General features: G+C 31.7%; 1 non-coding gene across 1 annotated transcript; it reads left to right on the top strand.

Annotated features, from left to right (window-relative positions):
- Positions 1–9953: 9953 nt before the first annotated feature.
- Positions 9954–10026, top strand: Trnat-ugu (transfer RNA threonine (anticodon UGU)). The gene has a single exon. It is a non-coding gene; the product is annotated as a tRNA-Thr (tRNA).
- The last annotated feature ends 4935 nt before the right edge of the window (positions 10027–14961 follow it).

Here is a 14961-nt window from a genome sequence, read left to right as displayed (position 1 = left end):
CTTTCGTTGACCGTGTTCAAAAACAGCCTACAGAAAATGGACTCTGATTTATGAAAGTATGATAGGTTATGAAAAGAAAGGGTTGTAAAAAGATAGTTTCGAATTTGGGGGTATCAAAACCAAAGCAAAATATGATGAAAGTGAAAATAAAATAGATAAACCCCATAATTTATTATACTATACCTGTTAACACTGAAACACTTATCACAATATTTTGTGGATCTATATTAAAAAATCTGGTTACACTTTGTGACATATTTCGATTCTATGGAGGTCAGGTGCGAACGAACATCCCATAATTTTATTATACCATATTTCTTCAAACTGAAACATAATTATGAAAGTATACTTATGCAGATAGATATGAAAAGTCTTTATTAAAGTGTGTACCTATTTTCATTCCATGGAGGCCAGGCGCGAACGAAGACCCCACAATTTTATTATACCATCCCTATTTAAGGTAAAACATACTTATCAAAGTATTCCTATGTACATCTATATCAAAAACACTTGTAAACGTGTTTTTTAATTTTTAATTTTTTTATTTCCATACTTTTTGAACCAGGCGCGAACGTAGACCCCACAATTTTAATGAATCATAATTATGCCAGATCAAACATACTCATTCCTGTGTCTCGATACATCTTCTATCATTATATGTAATCAGTTTTTTAAAATAGTCAACCATATAGGAACCTATTAGTGACCACTGACACACACACACACACACACATACGCACACACACACACACACACATTCAGCTTTAATATATTCAATATTTCAAAATTCACAATGATTCTATCTGTAATTTAGAGAATTATCCCGCACATATAAATATTTACCTACATTAAACTTGATAACCTCGAGAATGTCTTGTAATAAAGATCTGACCTCGATGGATATTAGGGTGTCCATAAAGTTCATGCGCACTATGTAATTAGTTTTTTTAAAATAGTCAACCATAAAGGAACCTATTAGTGACCAGACACACACACACACACACACACACACACACACACACACACACACACACACACACACACACACACACACACACACACACACACACACACACACGCGCGCGCGCACACACATGCACACACACAGACATTCAGCTTTATATATATGTACGAGCCTTTTTCAAGTCTCACACAAAACACACATTCATATTTCAAGCTGTCATATACATACGCGCACACAAACATACCCACCCGCTTTCTAAGGAAATACACATGTGCAAAATACACTCTGGAAGCGAGTATAAAACAAGGAGACAAGCTGTTTCTAACTCTTTTAGGACCAGCTCTCTCGGCTAGAGAGGTTGGGCTAACCAACCGTCTCCCCTTCGGGAGGCGCACGCTCACGCGTGTCAACACCCCTGCGACTATATAAAGGGGCACGAGCTAACGGACTGTATACACCGTCTCACTCTTTCTCTCTCTATCTACTACTGTTCCCTGAGAGCACCTTCGCGTAGCTGACTACTAACTGATGACAACTCTAATATCCTCTTTTTTGTCTACACGCTGGACTACCGTTCTCAATTTTCCTACAACATTTATTTCTCTTCCCACGCGCGAACAAACAATAGTGACCCGAACTTGAGATGAAAACACATTTCCTTTTCTTGCTATAACACCAGTCCTGCAACGAACATTGGTTACATGCGCGCGGACATGTTAGAACTAAAACGTTCATTTCTCTCAACAGCAAATAAACGACGTTTATCTTATCCATAAATTGAGTCTTTGTTACCTTCAATTCCCATTCGTTTCATTATTCTTTTGTAACGGGATTGGGGTATTTATATATCCTGGTCCCTTACACACACACACACACACACACACGCACACACACACACACACACACACACACACACACACACACACACACACACACACACACACACACACACACACACACACACACACATATATATATAAAATATATTAATTGAAAATTGAAACTAATTACGTATATATATGGATACGTTTTGAAGGTTAAAACAACGCATTTTTTTATAAATAAATTCATTTGCTTATGTCAGGTATATTTTGATGCTACACATCCTTATAAATGAAGAGTCTGGTTTTCTTTCTTTTTCTTGACCGCATGGTGAAATTCGTCGCGCGAGAGTGTTATTGTTAATCCGTGGGTCTTGATAACAGCTCGATATTTAAAAATAAACAAATAAAAACATTTATCAGCAGGAGTGTCGCGTTAGCCGTGCAGAATTGAAATAACGAGAGAGAATCTTTTTCTTCTTTACCTGCAGTTAAAGCGTTGTGCGTTTTGAATATATATATATATATATATATATATATATATATATATATATATATATATATATATATATATAGCTATTCCTATTGTTCTCATATATATATATATATATATATATATATATATATATATATATGATATAAAGCTGAATTTCTGTGTGAGTATGTGTGTGTGTGTGTGTGTGTGTGGTCACGAATAGGCTCCTATATGGTTGGCTATTTTAAAAAATTGATTACATATAATGATAGAAGATGTATCGAGATACAGGAATGGGTATGTTTGATCTGGCAGAACAGTGGTTCATTACAATTGGTGGGTCTGCGTTCGCGCCTGGCCTCTATAGAATGGAAATAGGCACACACTTTAATAAAGACTTTTTATATCTATCTGTGTAAGCATACTGTGATAATTATGTTTCAGTTTGAAGAAATATGGTATAATAAAATTATGGGGTGTTCGTTCGCACCTGACCTCCATAGAATGAAAATGTGTCACAAACTTTAACAAGGTTTTTTAATATAGATCCACAGAATATTGTGATAAGTGTTTCAGTGTGAACTAGTATAGTATAATAAATCATGGGGTTTATCTATTTTATTTTTACTTTCATCATATTTTGCTTTGGTTTTGATACCCCCAAATTCAACCCAAATTTAAACCCTTCCCTTTCATAACCTATCATACTTTCACAAATCAGAGTCCATTTTCTGTAGGCTGTTTTTTTTTAACCCAGTCAACGACGGGTACTTTTGCTAGTATATATATATATATATATATATATATATATATATATATATAAATATTGACATTAAAAATTCATTCAAATTAAAAAAAACCAACTTTATAAACCTATAAGGAAGGTATACAATATTTTAATTATTCGACAAGGAGTAGAAATCGACCAAGAAAAATTCTTATTCCATGAAGTGTCGAAGAATGGCATTCTTCTCATCAGAGAGAAGTTTTCAAAATATTCAATAAATTTTGCAGGTAAATGCATCACAGGAAACAGACAATATTTACATAAAAAAGACATTTAACAGTTTGAGACAGTTTATAGGGATTCAAAGTGATTGAGAAAGCACGAAACGGGGGAAAAAGGAGAAATAGATATGATAAAAATCCAATGGAAAAGACGGTAAAATACAGAAGAGGGAAAATCCGAAATGGCTCCGATGAAAATCCATTGGTAATCCATAAGAAAACAGAAATATACATACAAATGTGCATGGTGAAATTGAGCCTTAAAGAAAAGGCATCAAGTCATGGAGTAGTTAAGATATGCAATGTTTTGTTTTAATAACGCATCAAGGAAATAGAGAGTGTTAAAATGAAGATTCTAAATGAGTTTAGGAAATGGGGTGGTAAGAAAGAGAGAAAAATGAAAAAGAGAGATGAGAGGAGGAAGAAACAATATTAAAAAGTCGATAAAATACGGGAGAAAGAAAGATAGACATAGTTGAGGGGGAAGGCGAGAAAGAAAGGGGAAATAGAGCAAGTTGATAGTCATTTGTCTAAATCTAATTTTAGAACAAATAAATATAGGTCAGTAAGGATCAATCTGACCCGGATAGGAATATAATTTAGAATAATGATATGAATTAGATCACAAATTATTGAATATTGTGATATCAAGCCTTACAAAATATTTTTGGGACAGAAAATTTTTTTATATAAGACAAAGCCAAATAAAAATTCCTCAATACACTAGATAGAGCAACCAGATTTAATATTTTGAGAATGAATCTCCTCTGAGGAGATGAGTATACATAAAAAATCCATGGATTAATGAAATTACTTTGAATTGTATTCTTTATTCAAATAATACATTTTTGCTTTGAAAAACTTTTTTTTCTGAATGAAATTTAGACATAAAAACTAAATATATAGCGTGTGTGTGTAGTTAGATAAGTGTTTTTAGGGTTCATTCTCAAACTAATCAACCATTGATTCTGGATTTTGAGACATAGCTGCAAGGCGTAAGATTGGATACTATAAATATAAATTGAAATTCAGTGAATCTTGCTTAATCGTCACCTAATCAATACGGATCAATTTTATTGCAAATCCGAAAATATTTCAATTTAAAAATGGAAGGTTTGCCAATATTATTCCTCTCATAAAACTCTTAAAACAATCAGAAATAAACTGAAACTTCGGCAAAAATAGATTAATTTGCGACTAATACTTATCGTTCAAATTTCACAAAAACAATCGAAGATTTCGTAATTTTCACGAAGGACTTCCGACCCCACTCCCTTTTCCACTTTTACATAAAATAAAATTAAACTAACAACAGCAGTTTTTTTTTCGAAAGTTTGTAATGATCAGTTAATTGGTTTAGAAGTCATTTACATAGATGTAAATATACATGTACACATATCTAACTTTATGTACATACAACTGTTAAAGTGTACAAAAATGCTACTCACCGAAAATTTTTTTTGGGGTATAAAATTTAATTATGGCTAAACATTGACCAATTAACATGATGATAAATAAAATAAAAAATTAAAATAAAGGCTAGCTAACCAGGTTTTGTTTCTCGCACAACAGAGCTAAATCGAGGAAAATTACGATTAAAAAATTATCATGAATATGGCGGGGGAGAAAAAAATCAGCAGGGAAAAAATTATATAGAAATCAAATTAAGTTCTAAGGGTTTATATATATATATATATATATATATATATATATATATATATATATATATATATATATATATATATATATATATATATATATAAGCGAGATAAGAGACTGATAGAATTCAGATGACAAATCCTGATAGATATTACTTGAAGTAATACTTTCAAGGCGATCCTAGCCAAAAAGGAAAAGCTCAATATTAAAGAATAGAGCGATATATAAGCTTCGCGGTTAAATTTTAAATTCTGAAAAAGCAACATACAGAGACATATATTCGATTTAAGAATTTATTGTTTGACAACAGGAATATATAGAAGGGATTATATATATATATATATATATATATATATATATATATATATATATATATATATACATTTATATCAAATTAAATATCGAAATAATTGCACACAAAGATTAAAATTGCTTGAATCAATATTAAAAAAAATACAGCCCAACAGTAACAAAATAGCTTTTAACATAGGTACTTACATATTAAATATATTTAGCAATTAATATATATATATATATATATATATATATATATATATATATATATATATATATATATATATATATATATAGTAAGTTATAAAATGTATATGGCGATTAAGCTACACTGAATATTCCGCATTTAATCCACTCTAGGATTCTTCAGGCTTATGCGCATAAGCCTAGTAAGTTATAAAATGTATATGGCGATTAAGCTACACTGAATATTCCGCGTTTCATCCACTCTAGGATTCGTCAGGCTTATGCGCATAAGCCTGAAGAATGAAACGCGGAATATTCAGTGTAGCGTAATCGCTATATACATTTTATAACTTACTAACTAGCTCTACCTACGTATTGAGCACTTTTGAAGTAAATACTTAAAGTTAACGCATAAATCTATACTTTCGTATATTAATTTTATGTGAGTAAATTAAGTAGTTATATATATATATATATATATATATATATATATATATATATATATATTGAGTTACAGTAAAAAATTCACCACACCCTTCTTTACCCTTCTCTTCCTAACAGACGGCTTAAATCAAAATAATTAAATAAAATTCAACCAATAAATAAAAGCCAAAATAGAATTAATTACATATGAAAAGGTAACAGAAAAAAGCCTCATAAACGACAATCAAAAATCGAAAGCGCACAAGGAAAATAGCTGACAAAAAATCACCCTGTACACAACTTACCATTGAAACGGGAAAATTGGCTCAGCAGATCGAGAAAATCAACAGAAAATGAATAAAGTAAACTCTGTCGTATTTAATCAAACGTAACTAGAGAACGACTTGCTGTCAAAATATGCAGATGTATAAATCTCTCTCTTTCTCCCTCACACTCTCTCTCTCTTTATATATACTAGCAAAATACCCGTGGTTGACTGGGTTCAAAAACAGCCTACAGAAAATGGACTCTGATTTATGAAAGTATGATAGGTTATGAAAAGGAAGGGTTGTAAAGAGATAGCTTCGAATTTGGGGGTATCAAAACCAAAGCAAAATATGATGAAAGTAAAAATAAAATAGATAAACCCCATAATTTATTATACTATACCAATTCACACTGAAACACTTATCACAATATTTTGTGGATCTATATTAAAAAACCTTGTAAAACTTTGTGACATATTTCCATTCTATGCGGTCAGGCGCGAACGAACACCCCATAATTTTATTATACCATATTTCTTCAAACTGAAACATAATTATCACAGATAGATATGAAAAATATTTATTAAAGTTTGTGGCTATTTCCATTCTATGGAAGCCAAGCTCGAACGCAGACTCCACAATTTTATTACACCATCCCTATTTAAGTTAAAACATACTTATCAAAGTATTATTATGTACATCTATATAAAAATACTTGTAAACGTTTTTTTTAATTAAATTTTTTTTTATTTCCATACTTTGTGGACCATGCAGACCCCACAATTTTAATGAACCACCGTTCTGCCAGATCAAACATATCCATTCCTGTGTCTCGATAGATCTTCTATCATTATATGTAATCAGTTTTTTAAAATAGTCAACCATATAGGAGCCTATTCGTGACGACACACACACACACACACACACACATTCAGCATTATATTATATATATATATATATATATAATAGGAAAATCTTATTGAACATTTATTCAAATTTAAAAAACAAAAATAAAAACATTATAAACCTGTAGGCATACAAAATATTATCCGACAAAGTGTACAAATAACAAGAAAGACCTTATTTCGCGGAGTTTCGAAAAATGCAATTTATTTCATCAGAGGAAAGAGGTTTGTAAAATATGCAATCAATTTTGCAGGTTAATGTATTGAAACCCCTACAAATATGAAATTATATATATATATATATATATATATATATATATATATATATATATATAAGGAACAAACCGTAATAGTATTCCGACAAAATAGAAATAAAAAGGAACAAACCGTATTATGTGTTCATCAAGTCTGGAAGTCTCGAAATAAAGACGAAACGTTGATGAACACATAATACGGTTTGTTCCTTTTTATTCTATTTTGTCGGAATACTATTTACATTATTTTCATCATTCATATATATATATATATATATATATATATATATATATATATGTATATGTATGTATGTATATATATATATATATATATACATATATAAGAAAAAACAACATAAAAATATACACTAATGCATATAAATTTAATCATTGATTTAATAGAGAGATTACATTATTATTAGTGCTGCAGGATAAATATGCTCTTTATACCTAGGTATTTCGAAGCCAAATGCTTCTTGTCAGAAGAGGAGAGAAGGCACTAGGTAACATATTAGAAATGTGACATCGAACGATAACTACATTAGGAATGAAATAATAGGGTGTTAGAAGAAGAGGTTAAACCATGGTAAATGTGGGTGGGAGGAGATAGAACTGCAGTGATTAAGGTGATATAGAATGAAAATTGTAGATATCACATAGTAGATATAAGTGGTATGTAATATGGTTAAGGGGTTTGTAATGCTATATATATATATATATATATATATATATATATATATATATATATATATATATATATTTCTTATCGTTGAGCACTATATATATGTGTCCCTAAATCAAAACGTGGATTCCATGAACAAAGCTTCTTTCTTAGAACTGCACGCCTGTGGAACTCTGTTCCATCTGCCTGCTTCCCACCTGACTACAACTTGGAAGTCTTCAAGTCCAACGTTAACAAATTCCTAATGAACCGCCCCCTTACGTAAACACTTCATCAAATCTCCACACTAACGTAATGTACTTGCAATAACCCTTATCCCTGAGTGGCTTCCGGGCCTTGATAAGTGGTGACCACCGTGTAAAAAAAAGAATATATATATATATATATATATATATAGATATTTATATATATATATATATAAGAGAAAAACAATAAGCAAGCAATATAAAAATATATACTAATGCATATAAATTTAATCGTTGATACTATAGTGAGATTACATCAATTAGGGTGCAGGATTAATTTGCTCGTTATACCCAGGTGTTTCGAAGTCTATGTCTTCTAACCAGAAGAGGAGCGAAGGATTAGGGACGAAATAATGGGGTGTGTAAATATGGGAGGGAGGAAGATAGGCGGACTACAGTATACGTGTATATGTTTAGAAAAGAAAAATTAATATTAGCTCCTTTCATATATATATATATATATATATATATATATATATATATATATATATATATATGAAAATAAGTGAATAAATAAATAGATAAATAACACATAGCGACAAAAAACCCTATATCATGTAAACCCCCTCCATAGCTACAACACATCTACACATATGGTTAGATAAGAAACTTCTTTCAAGTAAATTACCCTATATTGTCCCCAAGAGTTTAAACACCATTACTGTCCACATACATTAAACCCACTATCGCAGATATGCTGTATATCTACCTATATTATATAATACAATATATTATATTATATATTACAAACCACATCCCTATATCACATAGATCAATATAGTTTCCTCAAACAGCCTTAATAATTTATTTCGCTCCTAAGGTAATAATAGCTAGATGTCACATCCCTATTATGTTACCTAGCATCTTATCTACTCTTCTGATGAAAAGCATTAGGCTTCGAAATACCATGGTATAAAGAGTTCCCACTGACTCAAGACCCCTAATTGATGTATACCCTTATTAAATACATGAATAAATCTCTCTCTATATATCTATATTATTGTTATGTTTTTATACCTTTATTTTCTCTCTTCATTGTCTTCTCTCTCTCTCTCTCTCTCTCTCTCTCTCTCTCTATATATATATATATATATATATATATATATATATAATGCGCGCACACACACACACACACGCACACACACACATAACATAATGTTATGTATATGCACCCACTGATGTAAGCGTTTACACACACACACACACACACACATTTTATTAACAGTGTTTCCTAGAATATATATTCCAAAATTTATAACGATCTATGTTTTAGATTAGGAACTTAACCTGTACATATAAATATATAAATATGTAGTCGTAACTAACTATGAATGGCTAATTAGTTTAGGAGTGAATCCTTTATATAATAATATACAGACATATAGGTATCATTAACTTCATATAAAAAAAGAAATAGTGCCAAGCGGCGCTTCTTTGTTCCTTTAAGAATGCTCCATTAGTTAATACTCAACAAGTCTTTGGAACATAACATTATAATAATAACTGTTGTATTTACCGAAAAGTTTCATCTTATTAAGTGTCAATTTATGCGATTCCTTTTTAATAGTTTTTTTTATAGAAAGAAAGAAAGAAAGGAAGGAAGGAAGGAAGGAAGGAAGAAGAAGAAGAAGAAGAAGAAAACAACAGGAAACACACCAGATGTGACATTTGAACATGGTTCTATACTAAAACATATTCAGCTATGAGAATTTTCAAGTCCAGACTTGCTACTAGAATTAAATAAATGATTTTCTCCGCACAGCAAGCAGTTGCCTCCATAGCTCAGTGGTTAGAGCACTGGTCTTGTAAACCAGGGGTCGTGAGTTCGATCCTCACTGGGGGCTGTTGTTAGACGCTGTACATATGTGAAACACTTTTTATAAATCGTTTTTCCTTGAGAATGTGTTTCGAATAAAAAGAATATAGAATATCCATTGAACATTACGATTACACGAAAACGTGCTTACGTACAAACTGGCGTATGTAAATAAAACGATAAAATACGAACCGACTTATGCAAAAAGAAACAAATAGGGATTTATTAAAAGAACACATAAACGCATATACGACCATATTATATATATATATATATATATATATATATATATATATATATATATATATAATCGCATAAATATATCTGGGCGCGTGTATGTGTTCTTTTATGTCTAATTCCAGTATATATATATATATATATATATATATATATATATATATATATATATATATATATATATATAAAATAGAGACTTTTTTGTCTATTAATTCTATTTCCGATTAATAGTCTTCACTTCTGGCAGAAATTGGCTGATGTAATCGTCATATTTATCATAAGTCCCGTGTACTTTCCAACTCTTCATGATTCATCGTCAGGCGTAGATTAATCTAACTGCTTTTGAACAGTGTATATACTTTTTTCCTCTTTGTTCAATTATTGTATTTTTCCATGAGTTAATTATTTCATTTTATTTTATTTATTTATTTAATTATTATTTATTTATTTTCCATTGGTTAATAGTAATGACACCCTGAAGTGTTTGCAAGCTTATTATTTTATATTATTATTATTTAAAAGGAATAACTTTACAATATATATATATATATATATATATATATATATATATATATATATATATATATATATATATATATATATATTCAAGCAAATATTATTAAATACAACGGAGACATTTTTTCTTATAATTCTTTTTTTAATTTTTCAATTTTTCGTCGTATTGTCTTTTTTGTTTCAAAATCAAAAATATTAATAAAGGATCCATACATGTTGCTGTTACGAGCGCTTTCGATTCGTCCATGAATCATCATCAGGTGTTAAAAATACAGGATTGCGAAAATGAGAATTAAAAGTGAAAACTAAAATATATATAGTCAGTGATGAGTTAAAATAAAAGTCGATTAAGAATAAAAGTCGATTAAAAATGTTAACACCTGATGATGATTCATGGACGAATCGAAAGCGCTCGTAACAGCAACATGTATGGATCCTTATTAAATTAATTAATTAAATCCTTATATAATATTTTTGATTTTGAAACAAAAAAGACAATACGAAAAATTGAAAAATTAAAAAAAAGAATTATAAGAAAAAATGTCTCCGTTGTATTTAATAATATTTGCTTGAATGAAAAAATGCTGCCTAAATATACCAATATATATATATATATATATATATATATATATATATATATATATATATATATATATATATCTCAGATATGAACCTGCTATTTCAGAGACACCAACCGAGATTTTTTAATGTTCTAAGTATAATTATTCCATATTCTGTCAGCCTAACGATTCCTTACGGAAATGAAACGCGGACGCCTCCGTGTAGCTTAATTTCTATAAATATATTTGCATACTTTACTACTAAGCCCCATTTACGCATTGAGCACTATATTAGACAATATAAGCTTAATGGATTAAAATTTTCCCGGACTGATTAAATGATTTATTATCCTGAACTTAATATAAGTAAAAAAAAAAGTCAAGAATAAAAAAAATCTATAGCTGATCCATGAAGAGCGAAGAAAGGGGAGACCGTTTTATTCCAGGTTGATGAGCTCCCTTGCTCCCTCTTACACAGAAAAAGTTTAATAGGAATCCGACAAATAGGACACAGTTGTTAATTCTAAGACCCAGCGTGCTGTTCACCTTTATGTTTTAACTCCTATTCCCGACTTTAAATAATGAATGAAAAAAAAAAAAACAAAAAAAAAACGCTTCTATTTTGAACTACTGCAAAAATTGCCTTACCATTTACTTAGCATAATTAAATCCTTATTAGATAAGAGAAAAATCCAGGTTGTCCTCGACGGTCGTACATCGAAACAATATGATATAAATGCGGGAGTTCCCCAGGGGTCTATCCTTGGACCTTTACTGTTCCTGATATTCATAAATGATCTCGCCGACAAAATTGCCTCCGAGATGGGTATATATGCTGATGACACCACACTCTATAACAGGCACGACAGGAAAACAAATGAATACATATCTAAAGAAATGGCAGAAACACTAGAGGATGACCTCCAATCTGTAGTGGAATGGGGACAAAAATGGATGGTTACGTTCAATGCCGCCAAGACTAAACTAGTTTCATTCAATAATTACAAGAAACCTTCTCTACCACCTATAGCAATGGCCAACGACTCTTTATCTGAGATTACATCTTTCAAACTCCTTGACCTAACGTTCACAGGAAACATGAGTTGGAACAATTATGTTGAAGGCATCGCCAGAGCCGCTGCAAGGAAGGTGGGCTCTGTCTACCGAGCTAGAAAACTACAACACCCGAAAGTATCTTGTACTTCTATAAGGCCACCATTCGCCCATGTATGGAGTATTGCTGTCACATCTGGGCTGGTGCATCTGCTACTAGTCTCTCGCTCCTTGACAAGGTTCAAAAGAGAGTCGCAAATCTGATAGGCCTTGAACTGGCATCTAAGCTTCAGCCTCTGTCCCATCGACGAAACGTTGCATCCCTCTGCCTGTTCTACAAGTATTTTAATGGTGAATGCTCTGACGAACTGCAAGCACTTGTGCCCTCACGACGTGAACACCCTCGACAAACCCGACTGGCTGCTAAATCCCACCCCCACACTGTCGAGATCCCTTGATGTAAGAGATCTTTCTACTCCAGTAGTTTCTTCCCCAGAACCGATAGACTTTGGAATTCCATTCCAGGTCCCTGCTTCCCCAACTGTACTGACGTACAGAAGTTCAAGTGCAACGTGAACCGACATCTTACTGCCCAAATCCCTACATAGTACTCCAGTAGTTGTTGCTCCTGATAGTTGCCCCCTACACCAAAGTGGCAATGTGCCTTGTTTGGGGTAAAAATATAAAAAAAACCAAAAAAAAAAAAACTAATTACGAATAAAACATTTGAGACAAAAATAGTAAGACCTACTCGTGTAATACACCATATGGGTATTTTTTCACTATTGGTAAGATATAGAGTAAAACTCCTTTAATTTGAACTTCCTCTAAAGTTGGACTTCCTCTCATTTTGACTTCATCTCATTTGGACTTCTTCTAAACCTGGACTTTCTCCAAACTTGAACTGTCTCGTCATTGAAAGCGTATTAGCCTATTTGATGCGGAGTTGCAGTAAAACTGTTTACGTCGTTTAGTCAGATATTGCGCAGAAATGTTAATATTTGTACTATGTAATTAATGTAGATTAGCTATTGATAATTAATTTACACAAACTGTAACTTTTTTTCAGATTCCTATATTTAAAATCGTGTAAAACAACCCATCACAATGGCTTGCAACTCTAAAAGAAAACAAGTGACACTGACTTTACTCGAAAAGCGTCAAATTATAGAAAAATTAGATGTTGGAGTTGAAAATAGCGTTATATTGAGAGATTATAAGATTAGAAGAAGTACACTGTTTTACATCAAAAAGAAAAAGGAGAAAATATTGAAGGCTGCTCCTTCAAATAAAAGGCATGTCAAAAGAAGGACTCTTCGCAGACCAAAGCAAAGTGAATTCGATCGAATATTGCATGAGTGGTTTGTAGCAAAACGGAATGAAGGTGTAGCAATATCTGGGTCCATGTTAATTGCTAAAGCAAAATCTCTTAAAGAAGAGTTGAATATTGCAGAAGATATGAAATTCAGTGAAGGCTGGCTTAGGAGCTTTAAGAGTAAACATGGTATAAGACAATCAACAATGTAAAGTGAAAAACGGTCTGCTGATATACACGCAGCATCAAATTATTGTGATTATTGCCGATTATGGTTTAACACCAGAAAATGTTTACAACGCTCATGAAAGTGGTGTAAATTGGAAATGCTTACCTACAAAACATTAGCCGGATCCGAGGAGCAGAAAATAAAAGGATTCAAATTAAATAAAGAAAGACTAACAGTGATGGAAACTCATAAACTTAAGCTTCTTGTAATCGGCAAATCAAAGTGCCCCGAGCATTGAAAGGAGTTTCGCCTTTGCCAGTATCCAATTATTCTTCACGAAATGGATGGATGAATCAACGGCTGTTTAAAAAATGGTTTTTGCAAGAATTTGTGTCAGTTTTTCAGAGGCGTTTTCTTGAATTAGGTAAACCTGATTCAAAGTGTTTGCATCTGTTGGACAATTGTAAAGCACCTCCTCCTGAGTCAGAACTAGTGTCATCTTGCGGGAATATTTTTGTGTGCTATTTATCACCTAATGTGACTCTCTCATCCAACTTATGGATCAAGGTTTATTTGGAACTTAACATGTTTCTACAGAAATGATTTCATGATGAATATGATAAATAGTATAAGCGATTTTCAGCGCCATTTTACTATCAAAGATGCCATATTTTCTCTCGCAAGTGCATGGAATCAAGTTCGAACAAGCACATTAACAAAAGCATGGGGTAAATTATGCACAGCGCCAAAGGCTTCTGAATTGAAAGAATCAGAGAATACATCTGTTCTAGAAATAATTCTTGAAACCAAACGGTTACCAACCACGCTGTTCTTAAATCACTTAATGCAAATGATGTTGAAATGTGGGTGCAACAAGATGAGGAAACTACTGATCAATATCCTGAAAGCAGTAATGGTGAAGAAAATAGCGACAGCTCCCATTCTCTTGACCCTAATGTAAATAACCAAAAACACTCTGATGAAGCAATATCATGGGATGATGCAGAAAAGTCTATGGAGACGGTTATAAAATTATTAGAAAAAAAGTCCTTACTTTAGTGAAAACTATGTTTTGCAAACAATGTCACTTCGAAGAAGCTATAGATTTTTTTG

This window comes from Euprymna scolopes, chromosome 6 (genome assembly GCF_053919585.1).
Source record: "Euprymna scolopes isolate OS-2025 chromosome 6, ASM5391958v1, whole genome shotgun sequence".
Classification (NCBI taxonomy): domain Eukaryota; kingdom Metazoa; phylum Mollusca; class Cephalopoda; order Sepiida; family Sepiolidae; genus Euprymna; species Euprymna scolopes.
This window is presented reverse-complemented; position numbering and strand designations above follow the sequence as displayed.